General features: G+C 44.8%; 1 protein-coding gene across 3 annotated transcripts in view; it reads left to right on the top strand.

Annotated features, from left to right (window-relative positions):
- MAP3K13 (mitogen-activated protein kinase kinase kinase 13) overlaps nt 1–26374 on the top strand; it is a 210427-nt gene that overhangs the window by 7212 nt on the left and 176841 nt on the right. The gene's annotated exons all lie outside the window — the stretch shown is intronic.

The raw sequence follows: 26374 nt of genomic DNA, 5'->3' as shown, positions 1-26374 counted from the left end.
CCAGCTCCATTGACAGCCCTGGGCCTGGTGTCAGGAGGACCGAAGTTCAGATTTGGCCTCGAACACTATCCGTGTGACCATATTCCGCATATGTAAAATGGAGATCATAATAGCCCTGCCTGCCCATGTTGTTGTAAGGATCAAATGAGGTAGGACTTGTAAAGCTCTTCGTACAGTGCACAGCCTATGGTGCTTTCTAAATGCTGGTTTCCCCTAGTCTAACTGGTGTATACATTTTTGTATCTCCATTTTACAGATGTGAAAACTGAGGCTTAGGAAGAATTAGGGACTTGCCTAGAGTTAAACAGCTAATAAAGTTGAGAATTTAAGCCTCGGTCCTTCCCCCTTCCCCACATTGTCCCACTTCACTGTCATGTCCCATGATACCCTTTGCCTAACTCTGGCTGGGCTTCCTGATCCTGATGCTGGACTTTTCAGTTGTGTCTTTTCCATCTTGTGCCCTGATTCACTGATCACAGACAGGAGAGGCGGCAAACTTGCCACCAAACTCCCAAGCCCAAATCCGACAAAATGGCGCTGGGAAATACTGAACAAAAAGAGTGAAAACCCAAAGTTGATTTATGGCTTTCTACGTCACCCAACTGCCTGAGGCGACCGGCTTCATCCAGAAGGAGCAGCTGGCCCTGTTGGGCCTTGACAGTAGGCGGCTTACAACTGTTCCAGGCAGAGAGTGTCCACTGTGAAGATGCCCTTCTCTTCAGCAAGAATCTGGGCCCAAATCAAGGTGGGCAAGTGGAGCCTGGTACAGAGAGCAGGACTCAGAATCGCACTTAACTCCTTTTTCCATGGGACCACGGGCCACTCAAGAACTCTTTCTAGGCCTCTTTTTTCTCATCTATAAAATGGGAATAGCAGCAGCAGCACTTGCTTTATAGCAGAGGAGACTCCCAGATAGCATTTCAGCATCAGCTGTTCTTCTCTTGCTTTTCCCTGGGCTGGTTTTCAGGCTAACTCCTCCTAGCTCCTCCATCTTTTCCTCGTAGCAGAGTTTGGACACTGGCTTCCCATCCAGGGAGCCCGAGATCATGGAGTTAGAGCTGGAAGGGATCTGAGAGGACTGTCTGGCCAGACTCCCCATTTTACAGATGAAGAGACTGAGTTTAAACCATGTGAAACAACTTCCCCAAAGAGTTGGTAGCAGAGTCATAATTTGTCCCCAGATTTTCTGCCTCCAAATCCAGCACTTTTTCTTCCTTCTTTGCTGAAAAGCAAGTGCTACAGCTGCCATTCCTACTTTATAGATGAGGAAAAAGAGGCCCAGAAAGGTTAGACAAATGGTCTGTAGTCCCACGGGGATCCGGAGTCAAGCAGGAAATCTGAACCCTTCTTTCTGTGCCAGGCTTCATTTGGCCCCCTTGATCTGGACTCGGATTCTTGCTGAATAGAAAAACGCCCCAAGGGTGACTCTTGTCTGTCCATCAGAACCAAGGAAACGTGTGACAGGTCTCACTACCTCTTGGGTAGGCTGCTCTGGGAAGATGAGGCCAGTGAGGGAAGCCCCCTCCCCGTCACCCTTCTTGGCACATTCCAGAGTCTTGTCATTGCCAGTTACTCTGGCTTTACATTGAGAAGTCTAGCTCGAATAACAAGGGGATCAGGACTTCCTATGCTTTGAATGTTGTTGAGCTGAGAACAGCTTCCAGCTTCATTGGGTTGACTGTTGACTGGGTCCAGGAGAGGGATCTGACTCCACTCCTAGAGGTCTTCCCGCTGTCACTCTTCCGCTGCCTAGCCACGTTCCCTCCATTGGTGCTTGTGCAGCTGAGTCCTTGAACCCGTCATTCGAGGATTTGGTCCTGGAAGCAGCCTTCAGCCTCCTTTTACAGATGAGGAAACCCAAGCTTGGAGAGGTGGCGCCATCATTCAGGATGACAGAAAGAGCAGAGCCTGGCCCCGGGCCAGACGATTGTGCATTTAGTCTTGTCGATTTGCCCTTGTGGATTCCAGCCTGTGCAGATTGGGGATTTTCATTTGGCCATCCTCGTGCTTGGGTTTCCTCTTGGCTTCTGGCCGCCCCCAAGCTGGAGGTGCATCTTGTCTATGTTTTCATCCAAGTTATTGATTAAAGGGCAGAACAGGACGTGACAAGGAAAAAGCTGGGTGGCACTCACCGAGGACGGTTCATTCGGTGATTCAGGACCTGCTCTATGGAAGGTTCTGTGTTACACGCTGAGGATGCAGAGATTGATGTGACACACGCCCCAGAGGAACGACAGATACTCAAACAAACAAGGGATATGGAATAGGAAGGTGACAGGAGAACGCAAGCCCTGACCCCAATGGGAAGCTTGTAGGGAGGGGAGAGAAGAGGCATTTGGGCAGAACCTCTGCTAGTGCCCGCCTTGAAAGGGAGAAAGAGCAGAGAAGTGACAGAAGTAGAAGGAAAACCAAGAGGATACAGGAGGAAAAGGAGTTTGAATATCAAGAATAAGGAGGTTAGAGGCAGCTAGGTGACTCAGTGGTTAGAGAGCCAGGTCTAGAGATGGGAGGTCCTGGGTGCCAATCTGGTCTCAGACACTTCCTAGCTGTGTGACCCTGGGCAAGTCACCTAACCCCTGTTGCCTAGCCCTGACCACTCTTCTGTCTTGGAATTCTAAGACCGACAAGGAAAAAGTTTAAAGAAGAAATAATAAGTGGGTAGCTTACAATATCATGTGTCACAGAGGATGGAAACCGAAGAAAGAGCCTAATATTTGCCAACAAAGGGGTCATTTGTCACCTCAGAGAAAGCTGTTTCCATTGGAAATAGACATGGAAGCCAGATTGTAAAGAGTTTTAGAGTGGGTGGGTAGGAAAGGAGGACATTGAATGTCACACGGTAGACTTTTTTCTAGGAATTTGGCAATGAAAGGGAGATAAAATCGGAAGTATAATTGGAAGAAAGCTGGAGGTGGGGTCAGGGCCTGAGTTCAGATGCTAGCTCTACTACCTGAATAACCTTGGCTAAGTCACTTAACAGTTTTTTCATTTGCAAAATGAAGGGACATAATCTCCAGAGTCTATCCCTGCTCTAAATCTAATCTATGATCTTTTGATTCCTGGTTCCTGTTGGGGTGGTCATCCAGGTCAAAGAATGGTATTTTAGGGAAAGGGAGATCAATCAACAGTCACTTATTATGCGTGTCTTCAGTGCTAGGTACTAGACATCCAAATAGAAAGTGAAACAGTTCTTGCCTTCAGGGAGCTTACATTGTGTCAAGGGAGATATGAAGTACAAATATAAACCAGGAGACACAGAATAAATATAGAGAAGAATTACAGGGGCAGCTTAGGGAACACAGTAGACAGAGCATAAGGCCCAGAGTTGAAAAGACCTGAGTTATGTGACCCTGGGCAAGTCACTTAACCCAAATTGATATGAATGAGAGAGACAGAGAGAAGTCTGGTGAAGCCGATGGAACCTTTCTCAGTACATAGAATTACACAGGATAGATAACATTTATATTACAATGGTTATTAAAAATTCTTTTAAAAACTAGTTCATGTTTTAGCAGCTCTTTCTGTAGTAGCAAAGAATTGTGGGAGGTTGGGGTGGGGGAGAAACAGTGCCCATCAATTGAGGAATGGCCAAACAAGTTATGAGGTATGAATGTGACAGAACTCTATTATGATATAACATGATGAAGGAGATGGTTTCAGAGAAATTTGGGAAGATTTGTCAGAGCTGATGCAGAGTGGGGTGAGAAGAACAATTTCTACAGTAGCAGCAATGTGGTTAAGACGGACAACTTGGAAATATGTAGGGCCTGAGGAATTCAGATTGACACAGAGACCAGCCACAACCCAGAAGACTCAAGATGGCCATCTACCAATGGAGGGGGACTTTTTTTTCCTCTTTGCTCTCAGCAATGTGGGGATTTGTTTCACTTGACAATACATATTTGTAATAGAGATTTTGTTTTTCTTGCTTTCTTGATTGGTGTGGGAGGGAGGGAGGTGAGCAGGCACGTGGATCCAAAAATAAAATATAATTTAAAAAGTTAACTAGGCCACAGACCCCACATTAAGAACCTTTGCTATAAAGGGTAGTTGTTGGGCAAGGGGAAAAGGACACTGTAGACTGGGAGAGGTTGATCGTGTATAAGAGAAGAGATGAAGATTCTAGAGGAAATGAGATTGAAGTTACAGATGGATACCTGAGCATAAAGATAGCTTTTCCTTTGAGAATGAAAGAAATGGAAGGGAGAGGACTTCTGGCCAAGATGGCTAAGTAGTGAAAAAGCCAGGGAACTCGGGTCCTCCTGAAACCCTTTCAGTGATCTTGAAACTCTCAAATCCTTCCTCATGGGATAAACTGAAAGGTGACGGGAAACTCAGAGGCCAGGTGGGCTGTAGATAGAAGATACTGAGACCCAGGAAGGTAAGGCAGTTTGCCTAATATCACCTAGGTCAGAGGTAGTATTTGTTTTTTTGTTTTTCATTTTTTTCCATGGTTCCATGAGTTGTTTCCTCCCTTCCCTCATCCCTCTCCACTTCCAGGGTTGACAAGCAATTCCGCTGGGTTGTACATAAAAATATTATCACTCAAAACCATTTCCATAGTCTTCATTTTTGTAAAAGAGCAAGCCTTTAAAGCCAAAACCCCAAATCTCATACTCGTATAAACAAGTGATGATGAATCATGCTTGTCTTCTGTGTTTCCGCTCCCACAGTTCTTTCTCTAGATGTGGATAACATTCTTTCTCCTAAGTCCCTCAGCATTGTCCTGGATCACTGCATTGCTTTTAGTAGCAAGTCTATCACATTTGATCATCCCACAGTGTGACAGTCTCTGTGTATAATGTTCTCTTGGTTCTGCTTATTTCACTGCTCATCAGTTCATGGAGGTCTTTCCAGCTCTTATAGAAATCAAGCAGTTCATCATTCCTTACAGCACAATAGTATTCCATCACCATCATATACCACAATTTGTTCAGCCATTCCCCAATCAAAGAGCATCCCTTCATTTTCCAATTTTTTGCTACCACAAAGCGCAGCTATGAATATTTTTGTACAAACAGGTCCATCCCCATTTTTTCAATTTTCTTTGGGATATAAACCCAGTAGTGGTATTGCTGGATCAAAGAGCATGCATTCAGAGGTAGAATCCACACTGCTAAAATAATAGGTAAAGAAGCAAGAATAGAAATACTAACAAATAACAGCCAAAGGAACCACCCAGGAGCTCTCTATGTATTCTGGTATCCCAGGAGTCTCAGGCAGAATTTGATGCATTGGCTGCCTCATTGCTTCCATCTACCCATCCTATCTACATGGCTGATTGGCTTAGTGAGTTCAAGGGCCCTTTCCTAATCCCCTCCCTCACCTACTCTAATCTAAACTCATGAGATCTAGAGATAAGATCCACCTACAGATAGGCCCAGGCAGTCAGGCCTGGAGACTGGCTTCCTGATCCCAAACTCCAGAATCATTTCTCTGACCCTTCCACAGAACCTAGGAACTAAAGCCCAGTGGAAGTTTGGAAACAACTTACTGACCAAAGCCCAGGGAATTCCTGAGTTGCTTTATCCCACATCAGATAAGATGGGAACTCAGGTACTGTACTCTTCATCACCTTCCCAAATCATTCCACAGCCAGGGGTTCTTCTCACTGATTAATCCCACCCCCTGGAGTCTGAGATCCCATTGGGACTAAGACATCCCAGATTCCCCTTGCTGGAAGCTCAGCTCGATTCCTCCCCAACCTGGGAGCCTCTTCCCCTTTCTTTGCTGTTTCCCAAAGCTTGAGATTTCTTGCTTTCTCTCTTCCCTCCCCATTCCCACCCAGACCAGACCAAAGATGTAATGGAACGATTCCAGGTTCCACCTAGGACACCTCACTACTATCCTAGAAGAGAAAAAGGAGTAATATGAAAGAAAAACTCAGCAGGAACCTAATTAAAAACCTTCTACCCCATAAGGATCCAACACAAAATTCCCAGGATTTCACATTGGTGTATCTCAAGATGGGATGAAAAAATTAAGACAAATCAGTCAAATTTAAACAAAAACAATGAAAAAACTACAGGACAAATCCCGTCAAAAGTTTGCATAGTGAATCAAGAAGCAAAACCCACCAATATTTGCTTTACAGGAAATACATTGAGATTGTGAGCTTCCTTGGCCTTTTCTTTGGTTCTTCCTTGGGTTCCCAGTGTTAGGCACATAGTAGGAGCTTTAAAAACGCTTACTGACTTATTGTAAAAGGCATAATTAAGACAAAATGAAAAGGACAAATTAACATATATTGTGCAACTCCAAGTTAAAAAAAGATGGTGTCATTAAAGGTATCTGATAAACAGAATTAAATTACTAAAAAATGGAGATGGTTGTTAAATAAAAGTGAATATATAAATATGTGTGTATAGACATGCATGTGTATACATAAATATATGTGCGTGGCAGTTCTCCATTCGTATTTCCCAAATAATTTAGCAGCTTAAAAGACAGATTAACAATTATATCAGAGAAAAGAAGTCAAAGGGTCATAGTAGGAGGAGGCCTTGGCACTCCATTATAAGAATGTGACAGATAATAAGATCGACAATAGAGAAACATGGATTTGAACAGCTTGGTTAAGAAATAGGAAAGAATAGAAATGAAGTAACCTAAATGAGAGAAGCTGGAAATCTATGTTCTTTTCAAGTACATGTGGAATGCTCATAATATATGGTATATAGGGGTCATAGAAAACCATATATTCCAAAAGATGGATTTTTGAAAGGTAGAAATATTACATACAAATAAAAATAAACTCTAATTTGAATTAAATAACTTAATAACACAAATAGTCGATTGGTTAAAATAGAAATCAGAAAAATGGCAGAAAGTTTAAAAACAGTAATAATGCATGTCAAAACCTCTGGCATGCAGCCAAAGCTATTCTTGGAGCTAATGATGCTAAATATTTATAGGTTCATAAGAAAGAAAACAAACAAGCAAAAAAGCTTTGATTAGGCTTCGGCTTGAAACCTTCAGCAAAGGAACAGAGTTATCTGAAGGAAAGTGAATAAACAAATAAAAGATTATATGGATATGAGCAAGATGAGCTAAAGCATGAAAGAACAATTGATAGATGAAAAGCACCAGCTGATTTTGTTTTGCAGAGAAACATAAGAGAGGGACACTGGTTGGCAAAATCACAAATAATCAAGAAGAATCACAACACAAAAGAAGTAAAGAACATTGCTAGGAAATACTCCACACAGCTACATTCTGAGAAATTCAGAAGGAAATAGATGATTATCTACAAAAATATAAATTGTCTGAACTGGTGTAGCAGAAATTTAATAATCTAATCGGACAATCTTGGAGGAAGAAGTAAGAGCAGACCTCACAGAATTATTGGAAACCCATCTGACCCAGATGAATTCATAGCAGAATATGTTCAGACTTTCTGAGAATAAATAATCCTTGATTCACAAATTAGTCACAAATAAAAAGAATAACACCAAGACCAGCTAGGAGGGGCAGTGAATAGTGCCAGGCCTGAAGTCAGGAAGACTCGCCTTCCCGAGACTTAGAATGTGCTAGGACTAGTTATGAATGCTAACTTGATGCTGATACCAGGGACTCCCTTTGACGAGAATTGAAACTACCAATACAAAGAGGTCTCTGAAAACCGAATTGTGAAGTATAGACAGTGTAGGTAGTCAGTAGTCCATACCCAGAGACCCTTTAGGCAAAGGAAGGTGAAGGATTGTTTATTTTCATTTTTTACTTCCCCCCCCCCCCAGAACTTAATGGCCACTTATGTAGCAGAATAGAAAAAGAGGATTATACATGAAACAATGAATCTTATATTCACCTTGCTTTTGTTCTAAAATATGTAATAAATTTAACATGTCACTTTCAGAGCTAAAAGACTCATCTTCCTGAGTTGAAATCTGGCCTCCAACACTTATTAGTAATCCTGGGCAAGTCATTTAACTTTGTTACCTCAGTTTCCTCCTCTGTAAAATGAGCTGGAGGAAGAAATTGGTAAACTGATCCAGTATCTTTGCCAAAAAAAAAAAATCCCAGTGGAGTCACAAAAAAATAGAACACTACTGAAATGACTGAACAACAACAAAGAATATAACCCAGTAATTTTTATGAGGTAAATATAGTATTTTTTGTAATGCCAGGTAAAAGTAATACCAAAAAAAGATATAGAGCATTTCTTTGGTTAGTATGGATTTAGAAATAACAATATACTAGGCAATAGAATTCAGCAGTGTATTAGGAAAATTACCCATCATGATCACAAAGGGTTTATGGCAGACATAAAGCTGGTTCAACTTCAGAAAAACAACATAACCCAAAATCATGTGAAGAGTTGCAAAAAAGACTTTAAAGTCTTAAGTTATTCTTTTATAAAATGCTCAGAATAAGAGGCTTAAAAAGCTTTTATCTCATCCCAATAAAAATATGTACCTTAAACCAAGAACCAGTATACAATGGAGAAGCATACAGAAAATTTCCACCAAAAGCAAGAACAAAAGAAGAATGTCCATTCTTAATATCTGCCACACAATGATAAATTTTAGTCATTGCAACAAGGCAGGAAAACTGCCTAGAGAAAGCAATATAAGCAACGTCAAGTATTGTTATTTTTAAGTAATATAATCTTGTTTCTAGAAAATCCAACTTTTTAAAAGAGGTTACAGAGAAAATTCATTCAGCAGAGTTTCAGGATACACATGTAACCTGCCAGACTCCCCACCCCTCCAAGAAACCCTATATCCTTATTGGCTAGTAATAAAGACCAAGAGAATAGAAATGAAATGAGCCTATTTATAATAAGGATATGATCAAATATTGGGGAATGAATCTGTCTAGGAATACATAAGACTTGTGTAAGGACAGCTGTAAAACTACTGAATAAAATAAACAAGGACTTAAATAATTGAGGGATCATTAAATGTTCATGATCAAATAGGATTTTACTATGTGTAGTAAAAATGTCAAAACACCTCCAAATTATACAAGATGTTCCAGAAGCTTAAAACTGCACTTAAGACTTTGGGGACACCCTATGTCAGTGATGGCGAACCTATGGCACACATTCCAAAGATGGTGTGAAACTCTCTCTTTATGGGCATGCACCCCCCCCCCCCCCCCCGGTCTTTACTAGAAAGGCAGAAGGACTTGGACAGAGCTGTTCCCTCCTCCTCCTCACCTGTGCTGAGCACATTTTTTCACCCAACCCTCTGCCTAGTAGCCTAATAGGAGGGCTTCCTCCCTCCCTTGTCTGGGGTAGGGTGGGCAGCTCACAAATGGCAGAGCTGGAGGAGAAGAGTGCTCAAACCACTCCCCTCCCCCCTCTACATTTGCTGAGGACAATCCTTACTTCACCCATCCCTTTTCCCAGCAGCTCAGTAGGAGACCTTTCTTCCTCCCCTGTGGAGACACTTGGGGGGGGTGGGGGGAAGGCATGGCATGTGGTCTCTAAAAGGTTCACCATCACTGCCCTATATATTTAATGTGCTATCACTTAAAATGCCAAGGACCCTCCTTGTAAAACAAGGTGAAATTATAATAAAAACAAGCAGGCAAGAATTTCAAGTGGAACCTACCTGGGAAAGAAAAGCCTATGAAGGTGAGCTCCCATCCTTAGACTTGAAAACTATTATGAAATGATTACTATTTTTTAAATTGCCTAGTATTGGAAGAAAATAGAGAAATAGATTAATGAAATAAAATAAAGTAGATATGTCACATATCCCAGCTATTTTAAAATGATATTATAAACCTTTAGGAAGTTAAAACAGGGCTGGATTCATCATTTAACAAATGTACTTGGAAAATTGTTTGGTGGCCTGGTAGTAAGCTATGAACTAAAGCTATACTAGAGACATAAAAATAGGGAAAAATGGAATAAGGGATTTCAGTTGTGATGGGATTCATTTTTTTTTTAATTCAGTAAATCAAAGGCAGTATTTGAGACCAGATGTGCCTGACTGGATTAAAAAAAAAAAGTACAACAAAATGATATAAAAAGAAGTAACATTAGGGGAAAACATAGCAAGTAGAAAATAAAAACTTAACATCTAAAATAGCTATTTAAAAGTCAAAGTAATTTTTAGGCTGCAAAAGATAAACAGTGAAGCATAAAAATTTTCAAAGAGGAAACATGATTAATAATCACTTGAAAAAAATGATCATCCTCACTAATAAATTCAGATTTAAACAACTGAGGGTGACACAACAATTAATCAATAAACATTTATTAGATGCCTGTTGTGTACCAGGCAGTGTGCTAAGTACCCATCAAACTGGGGGGGGGGGGTGGGGGGAGAGAAAAAGAAAGCAATGAAATTCAATGTTTGTGAATTTTTGGAGGAAGAGATATATTCATTCATTTTTGGTGGACTTGCTAACATGGATCTTTTTTTTTTTTTAAGGATTGGGAAGAAGATAATAAAATTTTCCGTATACTTTATTTCTTTAAATTTTAATCTGTTTGTATCATCTTTAAATATGTTCTTATGTTTGTCTATTTTTATCATTTTGAACTTAAACACCCTCACCCCCACAAGAGTTTTCATACAAAATAGAACATTAAAAGAGGATTCTATGAGAAGTCTTGAATCTTGCTTGTTTTTTTATTATTTTATTAAAAAAATTTTTTCCCAACATGGATCTTTTTGAAGAATATTCTTGCTGCACCCAGTAAAAATGACAAAATAAATGGTTTACTTCAACTTAGATTATCCTGCAGATAAGATCATAGATTCACAGACTTAGAGGTAAAAGGGACCTTAGAGATCAACTTGTCCATTTTCTTCATCTTATAGATGAAAAATTGCAACCGAATGGCATTACATGACTTGCCTAGGGCCACACAAGGTCACATCTTTCGATCCACCAATTCCAGTGTTGGAAATCTATCCTGAAATTATTATCAAAAGCAGAGAGCTGTCTGTGCAACGATTTCTCTAACATCCTTCTATGGGAATGATTATAAACTGGGAACAATGTAAGTATCCAACAGAAAAGGGATGGATAAATTGTGGTATATTAGTGTCATGGAAAACTAATGCAATTACGATAATAAGTCATAAATTCGGACATCGGGAATGTCTTTTAGGTGAGCAAGTCAAAGAATGGAGACTAACACACTCATTGGTGGTTGGCCTTCGTCCTCGAAGAGGACCAAAATGACATCGCTCTGTTGGGGTCAATCAGATCTGGCTGATCAGACCAGTGTAAGCTTGGAAGGCTCCACCACAATCGGGCACGAATAGCCCATATGAACATTTGGGATGGCGATGGCTCTAAACGTGGGCATCTTGTGTTTCTTTGGAGCTGCTCGATTCTGCTTGGCTCAGAGGGCCCAGCGCCTTCTTTGATGCCCCCCCCACCCGCCAGACAGTCCTGTGCTAGCATCACCCACGACTGATATTTAAGTTCTTTAGAGAGACCTTGAGAATGTCTTCGTATTGCTTCTGACCTCCATGTGAGCGTTTGCCTTGTGAGTTGTACATTAAATAATAGTCTTTTAGGCGTTTGAACAGTGAGGCTACCTTTGGAGATGTGCTCTCTGCTGTCGGTCCGAATGCTTTTCAGAACAAGCTAATGGCAACGGTGCAAGAGAAAAAGTGATTAGGATGAGAATTTGGAAAGAGGGAGTGAATTGTTTCGATATTTTTGCATTGCCATTAGTTACAGGGCAGGTGGGTGGCTCTGTGGAGTAAGAGCCAGGCCTAGAGATGGGAAGTTCTGGATTCAAATCTCTACTGCTCTTCTGCCTTAGTACCAATACACTTTATTGATTCTAGGACAGAAGGTAAGGGTTTTTAAAAACGTAGATCGTTACTAAGCAAGTATAGTCAGTTGTGTTGATGTTCAGTGTTAAATTTTTAATAAACTTTAATTCTTTAAAAAGAACAGAAATGGAAGTCATTAGCACTTGGGAGGGAGTAGTAGAGGTAGAAGGACTAAAGATTGTGGTTAGAGAGGGGAATCTGACCTCTAATCGATACTTTCTGGTCAGGTCCTTCAGCCAGTGATAACTGCCTAACCATCCTGTTTACTAGCTAATAGTTTTCCAGCTTTCCACAAAAATATGAGAGAATTTATCAGATTCTTTGCTACAATCCAGTTATGCCACTTCTATGGCATCTTCTTCAGAATCTTCTAGTCTAATAACATTGACTAAATTGGAAATGAGGTTAACCTGGCATTGCTTTTTCTCAGTGAACCTGTTCTGGCTCCTTGAGCTCACCCTTTTCCTTCTTTGTGCTCAGAAATCGTCCGTGTGGGCCCTTCCTCTGCTGATAGCACAGCATCATCTCTGGGCCTCTCTTGGATTCTCTCCATGAGCTGGTGGCCCAAACAACGCGTCACCTTGTGGCTGCCCTGAGTCATTCTGCGAGTTTCATAAAAAGCGGCCTGACTGTTCTCAGGAAAGCACGGCAGATAGTGCAAGAAGCCGTGCTTTCTAGTATCCTGCCTGGACGTATGTTAAAGGCAGAAAAGGGGGCGAGTCCAGGACCCAGGTTCTTAACCTTGAATCTGTGAATGTCTGTGTAATTCAGTATTCTGGTAACTATTTCAGTCTCGTTGCTCTAGTTGCAACCGTATCCTTTTTGTTTAATGCATTTTCAAACATGCCCCCAGACATGCCTGCCTTAGGAGTCCAGGACACACCAGGTGCTAAGAACGCTGGTCTGGAGCTCGTCTGTGCAGATCATGCATTTCCTTCAGCTCAAGGCTGGGGCATTCCACGTGCCGTTTGTTACTCCGGGACGAACCAGTTCCTCGTTGTGGTCAGTGGAATCTCCCTGCAGTTCGTGAGGTACGACCGATTGAGTGGCAATGAGACGGCCCAGGTCTGACCTCCGCAGGCCTCTTGTCAGTGTTGTGGTACGCGCGATGCCTGCGTGCCGAGACGTTAGTAATCACACTAGCTGACCTTTGTGTAGTTGCTTACTCTGTGCCAGGGCCTGTGGGGCTGGCTGCTTGACCATCTCATCTGGGCGAGAGGCAGTCCTGTGTTAGGTCTGGTTATTAGTGCAGCTTTTTATCCTCCACGGATTTTTTCTTCCTAGATTGGATAAAGAACTGTTTTAATTCGGCCACAGTAGCTGAGAATGTTTGTGTTTTTCTTAATCTCATGAAAATCTATTCTATTGGAGAAGGTGGAGAAAAGTGGCCACTATGACAGAGGTAGCATAGAGGATTTGGAGGAAATCTTTCAGTTTCTGAAAAAAAACCTAACCCTTCCCGCCCCCCCCCCCCCGTAAAAAACCTGTCCCTGGAGGGACACATTTTTCTTGAAATCTGTATTTAAGAAAACTCCGAGGTCATTAGAGTAACACGGAATTAATCCTATTGAAGTGGAAAGCTCCTTACACTCCTGTAAGGTAAGAGGATCGGTTAGGGATATGTCACTGAAGCTAGCTTTAATACCATTGATAGGGGCAGCCAGGTGGCTCAATGGATGGAGAGCCAGGCCTAGAGACGGGAGGTCCCGGGTTCCAATCCGGCCTCAGACACTTCCCAGCTGGGTGACCCTGGGCAAGTCCCTTAACCTCCAATATCTCGCCTTGCTGCTCTTCTTCCTTAGAACCCATCATAATATTGACTCTAAGGTGGAAGAAGAAGAACCTCTTTAACCCTTGCGCCACTCTCTTATGAAAGGGCTGGTTCAAGTCCATTTTGGCAGCTCCTTCCTGGGTTTGTGACTTCTGTGGAGGAGCCCCGGGGACGCGTATATGTGTGGCTGCCGTTCATATGGAGATCGACTCTATGGGTCAAGATGTTAAATCAATCAAGACACCTTTATTAAAAGACATTGACCGGGGAGCCCCTAGGTGACACAGTGGATAGAGCACCAGACCCGGAGTGGGTTCTCATGTGGCCTCAGACCCTGCCTAGCCGGGTGACCCTGGATAAGTCCCTTAACCCCATTGCCAGCCCTTACCGTTCTTCTGCCCTGGCCCCAGTACACAGTGCGGATTCTGAGGCAGAAGGTGAGGGCTTAAAACATAAAACAAAATAAAATGCCCGCACGTGGGGGCAGGAGGGACTCGGTGGATAGAGCCAGGCCTCCCGATGGGATCCTCAAGCCCTTAGACCAGCATCAGCGGGCATTCCAAGCCGGAAGGGAAAGGTTACAAAACAAAATAACCGGCACTATACGGCCATCTCTCTCTGCACAGCACGATGGTCTCGGCCCCACTCCGGACCTCCTTCTGCCCTCTTCTGTGTAGCATTTACAAGGCTCGCACTCTGCAGGCCTCCCTGGAAGAACGCCCCGTCCTTGGGGCCCAGATGGGCCGCTTCATCTCCCCTGTAGTTCCCGGCACTGCCAGCAGGTGTCGCCAAGGTTGCTCTGTCGCGCTTTGTCTACTCGTCCATCTTGCTTCCAGCACTGCAAGGTGTCTCGGCGCATGCGCCAGCAGCTGCCTCCCAGCTACAGCCTATTGTCTCATATTTTCCTGCGGAAAAATCTATCGCCATAGAAAGGAGGTGTCTGTAGCCTTCCCTGCGGCCCCGCCTCCCTCCACACAGCCCCAGGCCAGGGACAAAAATCTCGGGGTTCTTCTTCCAGAAGCCCCTGCCAGTCCGCAGGTTCACCATTACTCAACACGGTCAGCCTCCCTGGGCCCGACAAATGGCCCTCTGTCGTCTGCGATCCCGAGTCAGCAGGCAGAAGGGCAGATGGCCCAGCGTTCTAGGCCTGGGCAGGGGAGATGGTGCGCGGGGGTAGAGGAGCTGGACGGCCTTTACGGGCCCAGAGGGACCGTTGATTTGGATCCCAAGTGACAGGAAGAATATTATTCCCCTTTTACAGATGGAGAAGGAGGCAGAGGGCTCAGTGGACTTGCTTAAGGTAATAGGAAGAAAATGGCTGAGGCATAATTTGAACTCAGATTCTTTGGGTTCCTAATGCAGCACTCAATTCACTGGGCCACCAAGCTAAGCAGGTAGCCTTCCTCCTTCCCAAGGGTGATCCCTTCTCTCCTCACCACCTTGTTTCATGGGTCATCTCCAGGCTCTGATGTATTATCAGCCTTTCCCTCTCTTGAATCCGTCCCCTGTGCCTCCAGACATTGGCTGTTCTTCCCCTGACCTCCCTCAGCGATCCCTTTTTTCCTTGACTGCTGCCACCCTCTCGAGCTGGCCCTCACCTCACCTTTCCAGCCAGACTTTCAGAAAGAGTAGACTTCTGGCTGCCTGCTCTTCCGGACTGCCCACTCTGCTCCCATCCCTCCAGGCTGTAACTGTCACTGGGGACACCTTCAACCCCAAAGGCTTCACTGGGACTCTCCCAAAGGGATCCTCCTCACTCTTGTCGCTGAGCTTCCTGTCTTTCTTGTCTACACTTTGATCTGCTCTTCTGGCTTTATTCATAGGATACTCAAATCCACTTCTCTAGTGTCAGCCTTTCCCTTAAGCTCTGGGTGGCCTTCTAATGCAGGGGTCCCCAAACTGCGGCCCCCGAGGCCATGTATCCAGCTCCCGCCGCATGTCCGGAAGGGGCGCCTCTTTCATTGGTGGCCAGTGAGAGGAGCCACAAAGCACTGCTCAGGTACAGCACTACTTCCGGTGACGTCATCTTTTGTGTGGCGCCTTGTTCTGAGAGTCACTGAAGGAGAACGAGGCGCCGCACAAAGGATTCTGTGGCTGCACATGGTGAGCGGCGATCTGGGGGAGGGGATTCCGCACTGTGTATCCTGCTGCCCGCTATAGTGGTGGCAGTGATGGGCTGTGCCAGGTGGGACAGGCCCATCCCAGCCAGCACCGCAGCCTCCGCTATCCCAGACAGCCGGATACAGCTTGGTTCAGTTTCTTTATAGTCCGGCCCTCCGGCGGTCAGAGGGACGGTGACCCGGCCCCTGGGTAAACCGTCCGGAGACCCCTGGCCTAACGTCGCGGTCCTTTTGACACCAAACTTGATGAGTACAGACCCAAACGAACCCCCTCCGCTGCCCCTAAAACCACCTTTTCGTTTCCTTGTTTCTGTTTATGGAAACCCCAAACCTCTGCTTCTCCAGGCAGGGACCCTGCAGTCCTTTTGAACCGCCTCTTCTTTATCTCCTCTAAGCAGTTGTCCAGTCCTGCCAGTTCTGCCCTCTCGATACCTCAGACATCTGTTCTATGAAGTCGGTTTATCCCCTTCTCTTAGGAACTCACCGCCAGCTTCCTGGGCTCCCGGAGCCGACGTCTAACCTCTAGGCCAGGGAACCCCTGAACGAGTTCTCGAAGCTGTTCCCATAGACGACTATTTCAACAGTTGTCTTTCTTCAGAATGCATTTTGGCATTCACAAAGATTCCAGGAAGGGGTCTGCAGGCTTCACCAGACCCCAAAGGGTCCATACCATGAAAACGGCTGGCTCCCCTGCTCTCTCTACAGCAACGTCGGGGGCTGTCACTCGGGGCCCCCAGATTGAAAGTGTAGTTAGGAAATGCTTAACAAAAGAAATGAAAACCCACTTAGTTTAATTCGTGGGTTTTTAAGTCAATGGGCCACCTGCAGGAATCTGTTTCTGCTTAGGTTGGCGGCGCTGGCCTAGAAGGTGAAGTCTGAAGGCCTTGGCTTGACGTTCAAGGCCTCCCCAGGCTGGCTCTCACCTCCTACATTCTAGCTCTGCTGCCCTTCTTGTGTGCTGATGTTTAGCCAGAATGGCCCTCCGGGTCCTTAGCAGGCTCCCTTCTGGGACTATAAGACCTTTCTTTCCTTTATCACCCAGCTGTACCCCTAGCTCCTCCCTGCGGCCCGCCATGCCTGTCCCTTGCTTGGAGAGAGGCCTCTCCTTGGGGGCTGTTTCTTGGCCTTTGTTTTGAGTTTCTCCTGTGTTTGTGCTGTCTGAGCTTCTTGACTTGAACTTTGAATTTCGAAGTGAGAGGGGAAGAAGGCAAGCATAAGAAGGCCCCTGCGGAGGCCACAGTGCCTGGGCTGGACAGAACGCTAGAGCTGGGGGCAGCAGCGTGGCTTCGAGTGCTGCCTTGGGCCTTGGGGGATCAGTTTCCTCCTGCGCTCCCTTTGAGCTCCAGTTTACAGGGATCTAATGATATCTAAAACACAAAGCCGCATTTTAGAAGGAGGAGAAAGTGAACGTTGCTACTGAGAGAGCTCAGCAATGTATGCTCACAGTGACACCGATTCCCCCTGCGAGACGGATGCCAAGAAAATGAAGAATTTCCTTCTCGTGCAATAAATGAAAACGTGGGACTAAAGCCAGGAGAGCGTGGGAGCAGTGCCCCCTGGGAGCACGGGAAAGCCATTCCCCACCCCCTGGACATGGGGCCCTGGGGTAAGTGGGGTGGATACCCAAAGAAAAGGAACAGCCCCTGGCCCTCAAGGGACTTGGAGGCTCCTGGAGCCTGGAATACTTCCTCCACACAGAGAGATGCTCTGCAAGGGAGAGGGTCAGAGAGCAAATGAGAGATCCCAACAAAGTGTTCCAGGGAAATCTGAGGAGTTGTGGAAGGCTTCATGGAGGAGATGGTACCTGAGCCCAATTCTGAAAGGCAGAGAGGAGGCGCAGAGGCCGTGCAGTCATGTTCAGGGAAGTACTTGGCTGGAGCGGACCGAAAGGGAGGCTGGCTGGCTTCCTTACGCAGGGACGTATAAGGAACAGGACATGTACCCTGGGGAAGAGGATAGGTGTAAACATGAAAATAGCCAAAGTGCCTTTCTCCTTTTTTCCCAAAGTGGCTCTTCTGAGAATAATACCTTAAGAAATGGAAGAAGGGAACCAAAAATGATTGTCAGAGAGACAGCAGCACCCTCCGAATTGATGATTGCGGCACCCTGGAAGCCGGGGATGCTGAATGTTTAACAAAACTGATTTTTAATAACCGTAGAAGAGTACACGGGAAATTAGAAGTCATAAACATGAAAATGTTGTGGAACTGGGCAGTGCTTATTCCTACATAATGAAAAATGGAGGTTTCAAGGGACGGCACGAAAACGATTCAGCTTCTTAGCGTTTAAACAATAATTGGTCTCTTTATGCTTGAAAGTAGCATCAGGGAAAGGGTGATTATTATCTCTTCTTTTTTTAAGGAAGGGGAGGGGAAAAAACAAAAACAGAAAAGGAAAGGATGAAAAAGGAGAGTAAGAGAAATGAAGCCATGAAAGTAGAAGTAAAAATAACCTGTGTTTATGTCCAGATGCCCAGAGCATCTTGCATCCATTATCCTGTCTTACAATTACCCTTGAGAAGTGGTGCTGCACATATGACAGCTAGATGATACAGAGAAGGAAACTGAGGGTCCAGGAGGTTCCACAGCTCACCCAGAGTCACACAACTAACATTCGGCTGAGCTGGGCCTCAGAACCTGGCCTTGTTGCTTAATCTGTGCCATGGAGGAGCTTCACAGGCCTGAAAACAGGCTCTTACAAGAGCGGAGCCCTGCTGCCATGCTGCCAGTGTGATCCTGGGCACACTCTGGGCAATGCTCTAAGGCCGGGAGTCTCAAGCCGGAGAAGAGGGGAGGCGAGAGTCAAAGAGAAGCTCTTGACTGCCTCTTCCCTCGCCGTCACGTGCCAGGGGCTGCGGATCCAAGTCCAAAGGAGGAGCCAGACTTTGCTCCTGAGAAGTTTACAGTGTGGCGGGGCAGGATGGGGAGACAAAGGATCCACGAGCAGATCAAGCAAGGAGGTGCTCCAGAGAGAACCAACCAAGCCTGGCAACGGCTTAGGGAAGAGCTGAGGGAGGGGAAAGCTTATCTTCATGAGAGGCAGGTGAATGGTGGCACCTCCCATCCGAGCTGCTCCGTGACCCAGGCCCGGCTCCCCGGTCTAAAATGGGGGACTCTGAGCCCTTTCCAGCCCTCCATCTGTGATCCTGTGACAAATGGGAAAGTTGCATCTGGAGGTTCTAGTGGGATGGGCAGGTCTAGCCAAGAATGCCACCCATCCCACATTACCTGGTGTCTATTTCTTTTAAACCCTCACCTTCCACCTTAGAATCAATGCTACGGATCCATCCCAAGGCAGAAGAGCTCTAAGGGCTAAGCAATGGGGGTGAAGTGACTTGTTCAGGGTCACACAGCTGGGAAGTGTCTGAGGTCAGATTTGAACCCAGGACCTCCTGTGCCTGGTTCTCCATCCACTGAGTCACCCAGCTGCCCCCTCCTAGTGGCTACTTTTATACCCATCTCTCCATTGGGTACATGTAGAGTCTGCCCGAGCAGATTGTAAGCTCCTTGCCAGCCTGAAGCATTTCAGCTTTTCATCCCCAGGGTCTGGTATACAGTAGGTACACAGTCAGCGCTTGTTGCTTAATAGGTCACCCTTCAGTTCAATTTAATTCAACAAACGATAAGTGGCGTGTACATTGAATTGTTGGTGTGGATGAGATTGCAATGGGAAGAGTTTGGAAAGAAAAGGACCCAGGAGAGCCTGGTTCACGAGGACATTGTTTGAGCGGCTGTGCTGGGTGCTGACTGTGGCACCACTGTGGGCCCCCACAGAATTGACCAGGAGCCCCAGGGGGACGGACACTCGGTGGCCACCCTGTCCAGCACTTCCCACCTCTGCCTTGCACTAAATGCAGTGGATCGAGCGCCAGGCCTGGAGTCGGGAACACCTGAGGTCAAAGGCCAGGTAGTCCGTCATGTGCCTCCATTCCTGGCTCCCACTGGGTTAGGGGTAGTTGTGACCACACAGCTGAGAATGGACATTGTCTTTAAGGTTGTTTTCTATAACGTGAAACAGCTCGCTTCCTGTCTGTGAGAAGGGCCAGAGAACTCCCGAACAAGTGGGGTTTTCCCTTTTACATGGAATAAGTTTCTGGCATAAGTTTCCTGAGATTCTGAGCCCCAGATTGTGCTCCCCCGGAACAGGGGTTTTGTGGGAAGCCGACCCCACCCTCCCATCCCCTGCTCTTCAGTCCTGGGCAGGCTGTTTCTGTCTAATGGCTTTTAAACAAGTTTCGGAGAAAACCTAGCCTTGGTCTTTGGCCTTGGCTCCATATTGGCCCCAGGCTTCCCCAGCGCCTCTTTTTCTCCCCGAAGCTGGGGGTGGGGGTGGGGAGAATTCCTGCTCCGAATGAAGGCCTTTCATCTGGGCCTCCGCCAGAGTTCAAGGTCCAGGTACACCCGGAGACACCACCTGGCATCTCATCCCAGATTCATGGTATCGGCTGGAAATCCGCCCCTGCCTGAAACTCCCACCTAGATACCGGGCACCTGACGGGGAATTCCAGCCGGGGAGGAAGTGCGGCGGTAAACATTAACCCGTTTGCTTTTAAGGAGATCCTGTGACAGGGAGAGAAGATTTCATTTCTCATTTAGGTGGAGGGGGAAAGCGTCTTCGCTGGCTGGGACGGATGGAGAGCACCGGGGAATGCATGGGCAAGAGCCCATTGTGTGTTCCCTTTGCATTGTGGGATTCTGGGTCAGCCAGCCGACTAGGACCCTTCTCTTTTGGAGTCTGCAGCTGCAGATAGCGCACGAGCACGCGCGCACACAGGAACACACCGCTGCAGATTACAGAGGGGAGCGCGCGCCCACACCTGCAAACAGCAGAGGGGGCGCGAGTACGCGCGCACATCTGCAAATAGGGGTAGCGTGCGCACAGGAACACACCTTTGCAAATAACGATAGGGAGCACGCACACACAGGAACACATCTCTGCAAACAATGGAGGGGAGCGCGCACACAGGAACACTGCAAACAGCTGAGGGGAGCACGTGCATACACCTCTGCAAACAATGGAGAGGAGCGCGCGCACAGGAACACACCCCTGCAAGTAGCAGAGGGGAGCGCGCGCACACACCTCTGCAAACAATGGAGGTGCGGGTACACAGGAACAACTGCAAACCGCAGAGGGGAGCGCACGCGCACACCTCTGCAAACCGCAGAGAGGAGCGCGCGCACACACCTGCAAACAATGGAGGTGCGGGTACACAGGAACAACTGCAAACCGCAGAGGGGAGCGCACGCGCACATCTCTGCAAACCGCAGAGAGAAGAGCGCGCACTCCTCTGCAAACATGGAGATGCGCGTACACAGGAACACAACTGCAAACTGCAGAGGGGAGCGCGCGCACACACCTGCAAACAATGGAGGTGCGCGTACACAGGAACAACTGCAAACCGCAGAGGGGAGCGCTCGGACACAGAACACGCACACAATGCGCACTAGCAAACATCGCACATCCTCAAGGTCAACCAATAAACATTTATTAAGGACCTTCTACACATACGAATGAAAGCTCTGACCCTCCTGGGAGACTTTACGGCAAATGGGTTTTGTTTTGTTTTGTGTTGGGGGGAGGGGCAGGGATGGAAAGCACAGAATGAGATTAGGGAAGCAGAAGGAATCCTTCCCCCAAGCTGCCAGCAGCCTTCTGGGTCGAGTCTGTTCATCCAGCAATTTCCTCGTTTCACTCGGTGATTAACATTTGTACGTGTGCTCCCTCATAAATTGTGGTTTATGGTGCTGAGCACCTATTTAAATTCTTATCCATCTGCCCTCCAAATCTCCTTCTCCGGTTGGTGTCATGGAGGAGCCTGGAGCATCGCATGGGCAGATGAAGTCAGAACAACAACGTTCTGTACAGTTTACATCTTCTGTCTGTCTGCCCCCACCGCACCCTCAAAACCCTGCCCGCCATTCTGCTGGAAGCCTTTCCAGCTCTCCCCTGGCTCCTGTTCATTTTATCTGTTTATGTACTCCTCTCCACTGAAAAAAAATTTTCTTTTTCTTTTCTTTCCTTTTTCTTTCCTTCCTTAGTTCCTTCATCTTTCTCTTTTTTCCTTCCTTTTTTCTTTTTTCCTTTCTCCCTTTCACTTTTTTCCTTCCTCTCTTTTTTCTCCCATTTGTTTAGCACATGCCCTTCTGTCTTAGAGTTGTTACTAAGACAGGAAGGAAGGAAGGAAGGAAGAAAGGAAAGGGAGGGAAGGAAGGATAAAAGAAAAAGAAGGAAGGGAGGGGGGAGAGAGAGGCTGAGGTGGGGGAGGCAGTAGTGATAGCAGGAAAGAAGAGAAAACCTTCATGTTTGAGCTAAATCTTCTGATCCTAAATATAAATTAAACTGTACAGTTGTTGTCATCCCAGGGACTGGAACTAGATTGGGGGGGGGGGTTCATTTGTTGGTTTAGAGCAGCCCAGGCAAGGCAAGTAGGTTAAATGATTTGTCCAGGGTCATACTGTTATGGGGGTTCAGATGTGTACCCCTGGGGTTCGGGAAGGATACCTTTTGCAAGAATGTACAACTCCAACATTTAGCTTAAAAACAAAAAGAGAAATTTATTAGTTTAGGGAGTAATGTTGAGAATGGCCAAGAGGATAGTAAGGTGGAACAGCAAGATGGGGAGCAGTTCCTGGGAGGACAGCATGGATGGAAAAGCTGTTCCCCCGAGGACATCAGTTCTGGGGATTTTATACTCTTTCCAACAGATGCTGTCATGGTGTGGACCTGACCTAGAGCACTAGCCACTCAGGCATTTGGTGGGGTGGGGTGGTCATCTGACTGGGGTCTGCCTGGAGGCATAAAGATTCCTTAAGGGACAGATATCTTGGGATGGAGCCTGATAGGATCCAGGTGTAGCCTGGAGGTGCTTCTCTGTCCATATTGAATCCAGAGGACTATCAAAGGTAGATAGTCATCTCAGGACCCTGGTGGGGGGAGGGGGGGTCATTGGGTGTTTCCAGGTTCAGAGTCAGGAGGAAGGAAGGGAGGGAGGGAGTCCAGGCCTTCTTTCTCCAGGCCTGGCTCTCTAAACACTGAGCCACTTAGCTGCCCCACTCCTTTAGTTTTCTAACTTCTTAGGCTTAGGGATGCAAGGGACCTCAGAAGCAGTGTAAACCAGCTCTACTCTGAGGTAGGAATCTCTTCTCTAGCATACTAAATACTTGAAAGCTTTCAGGAAGGATAAGCTCCAATCCTAAAGCCCTCATTCCACTTTGGGACAGCTCCATTTGTTAGCAAGTCTTCCTTAAATTACTGTGAAATCTGCAGTCTAGGAATTTCCACCCACTGTTTCCTGTTCTGTCTTTCGGAGCTAAGCAAAATAAAAGCCTTAAAATGTTTAAGTTCTGTCTTCCTTCTCTGGGCTAAACATTCCTTGTTCCTTCAACTCCTCTTCTTCTGAGATGCCTTGGAAGTCCCCTCACTATCCAGGTTGCCATCCTCTGATCAGAGATCAAGCTTATTAAGTCTTTCCTAAAAGATGAAGCTCAGGAGGTAACACATTTGTGGTCTGAACAGGGCTACTGCCTCTCGCTTCCTGAACAGTGTAGACAAATTAGAGTTTCTTGGGCTCTTGGGGCTGCTATGCAATTCAGTCCTACTTCATATGGAGTTTGCAGCCTACTAAAGCTCCTCAACTGTCTCTTTTCCCCTCCCTAAAATCGAGATGTTTGCTTGAGTGATGAAGAATATTTGTTTTGGTGTCCAAATAAAAACTAGTTAAATGAGAATGTATCTGATCTGTATTGGAGGAGACCTGCTTTTAAAAAATCTCCCATACTACCTAGAATAATATGCATTTATGATCTCATGAGATTTCATTTGAATTTAAATATTAGTAGGTCAACTCATGGGTTGGAGGAAGAAACCAAGGATCCAAGCTTAAGGATCTTAACTTGGAGGAAACTCATGTCAGAGGAGGCCACTGATAAACTCTAGGGAGCTTCCTTTACAAACTTTTAATTGGTTTCTTAAACTGTATTTATCTTAGAACAAACAGCCCTTCAATTCAAATAAAATGACCAGTCCTCCCTTGGAATTGTATAAACTGCATCTTGAAGACATTCTTCTTGAGGGAGATATTCTAGTTCTCCAAATTCATTCATTTTTACCAAGCACTTATTAAACACCAACTGTGTACTCCTATTATAGATACCTGTGAGGCACTAGAGCTACAAAGACAAAAACAAAACAGCCCCCTCTCTTAAGATGCTAATTCCATAGAGGGAACAACATGTACACAGCTAAATCCAAATCTATGCAAATTAAATACAAAGTATTGGGGGGGTTGGGGTGAGTAATTAGTAACAGGAGAGATGAAGAGAGATTCTTGAAGCTTTTTTTTTTTAGTGCTTGAAGCAAAGCATTTTATTTTATTTTTTGTTCTTTAAAAATTTTTTTTAAATTAGATGATTTAGAATATTTTTTTCATGGTTATAATACTTATGTTCTTTCCCTCCCCTCCCCCTAACTCCATCCCATATTTGACACACAATTTCACTCGGTTTAACATTTATCATTGATCAAGACCCATTTCGGTATTATTGATATTTCCACTAGAGTGATCACTTAGAGTCTACATCCCCAGTCATATCCCCATCAACCCATGTGATCAAACAGTTGTTTTTCTTCTGTGTTTCTTTTCCCACATTTCTTCCTGGGGGTGTGAATAGCGTTTTTTTCTCATATGTCCCTCCAAATAGTTCTGGATCATTGCATTGCTACTAGTAGAGAAGTCCATTACATTTTATTGTACCACAGTGTATCAATCTCTGTGTACAATGTTCTCTTGGTTCTGCTCCTCTCGCTCTGTCACTTCCTAGAGGTTGTTCCAGTCTCCATGGAATTCCTCCACTTTATTATTCCTTTTAGCACAATAGTATTCCATCACCAACATATACCACTATGTGTTCAGCCATTCCCCAATCTAAGGGCAGCCCCTCATTTTCCAGTTTTTTGCCACCACAAATAGCACAGCTATGAATATTCTTGTACATGTCTTTTTCCTTATTATCTCTTTGGGTACAAACCCAGCAGTGCTATGGCTGGATCAAAGGGCAGACAGTCTTTTAATGCCCTTTGGGCATAGTTCCAAATTGCCTTCCAGAATAATTGGATCAATTCACCACTCCACCAGCAATGCATGAATGTACCAATTTTGCCACACCCCCTCCAGCATTCATTACTCTCCTTTGCTGTCATGTTAGCCAATCTGCTAGGTGTGAGGTGATACCTCAGAGTTGTTTTGATTTGCATCTCTCTGATTACAAGAGCACATTTTTTCATGTGCTTATTAATAGTTTTGATTTCTTTATGTGAAAATTGCCTATTCATGTCCCTTGCCCATTTATCAATTGCAGAATGGCTTGATTTTTTGTACAAATGATTTAGTTCCTTATAAATTTGAGTGATTAGACCTTTGTCAGAGGTTTTTGTTATAAAGATTTTTTCCCCAATTTGTTGCTTCCCTTCGAATTTTGATTGCATTGGTTTTGTTTGTACAAAAACTTTTTAACTTAATATAACCAAAATTTTTTTGCATTTTGTAATTTTTTCTAACTCTTGCTTGGTCTTAAAATCTTTCCTTTCCCAAAGATCTGACAAGTACACTATTCTATGTTCACCTAATTTACTTATTGTTTCCTTCTTTATGTTCAGGTTGTTCACCCATTCTGAGTTTATCTTGGTGTAGGATGTGAGATGTTGATCTAAACCTTATCTCCCATACTGTTTTTCAATTTTCCCAGCAATTTTTGTCCAATCATGGATTTTTGTCCCAAGAGCTGGGATCTTTGGGTTTATCATAGACTGTCTTGCTGAGGTCACTTACCCCAAGTCTATTCCATTGATTCCCCCTTCTGTCTCTTAGCCAGTATCATATGGTTTTGATGATCACTGCTTTATAGTACAGTTTAAGATCTGGTAGTGCTAGGCCACCTTTTTTTGAATTTTTTTTCATTATGTCCCTGGATATTCTTGATTTTTTGTTCTTCCAAATAAATTTTTTTATTGTTTTTCTTTTTTTAATTATGTAAAAAAGTTGTTTGGTAGTTCAATGGGTATGGCACCAAATATGTAAATTAGTTTGGGTAGGATTATCATTTTTATTATGTTAGCTTGTCCTACCAATGAGCAATTGATGTTTTTCCAATTATTTATATCTAATTTTAATTGTGCAGAGAATGTTTTGTAGTTGTGTTCATATAATTCCTGTGTTTGTCTCAGAAGATAGATTCCTAAGTATTTTATATTGTCTACGGTGATTTTAAAGGGAATTTCTCTTTTTAGCTCTTGCTGCTGGAATGAGTTGGAAATATATAGAAATGCTGATGACTTATGTGGGTTTATTTTGTATCCTTCAACTTTGCTAAAATTGTTGATTATTTCCACTAGCTTTTTAGTTGATTCTCTAGGATTCTTTAAGAAGACCATCATATCATCTGCAAAGAGTGATAGCTTGGTCTCCTCACTGCCTATTTTAACACCTTCAATTTATTTTTCTTCTCTAATTGCTATGGCCAGTGTTTCTAGTACAATGTTAAATAATAGAGGTGATAATGGGCATCCTTTTTTCATTCCTGATCTTATTGGGAAGGCTTCTAGTTTATCCCCATTGCAGATGATGCTTGCTGATGGTTTTAAATACATACTGTTTATTATTTTTAGAAAAGGCCCGTCTATTCCTATTCTTTCTATTGTTTTCAATAGGGATGGGTGTTGTATTTTATCAAAGGCTT

This window comes from Monodelphis domestica, chromosome 2 (assembly GCF_027887165.1).
Source record: "Monodelphis domestica isolate mMonDom1 chromosome 2, mMonDom1.pri, whole genome shotgun sequence".
Lineage (NCBI taxonomy): Eukaryota > Metazoa > Chordata > Mammalia > Didelphimorphia > Didelphidae > Monodelphis > Monodelphis domestica.
This window is presented reverse-complemented; position numbering and strand designations above follow the sequence as displayed.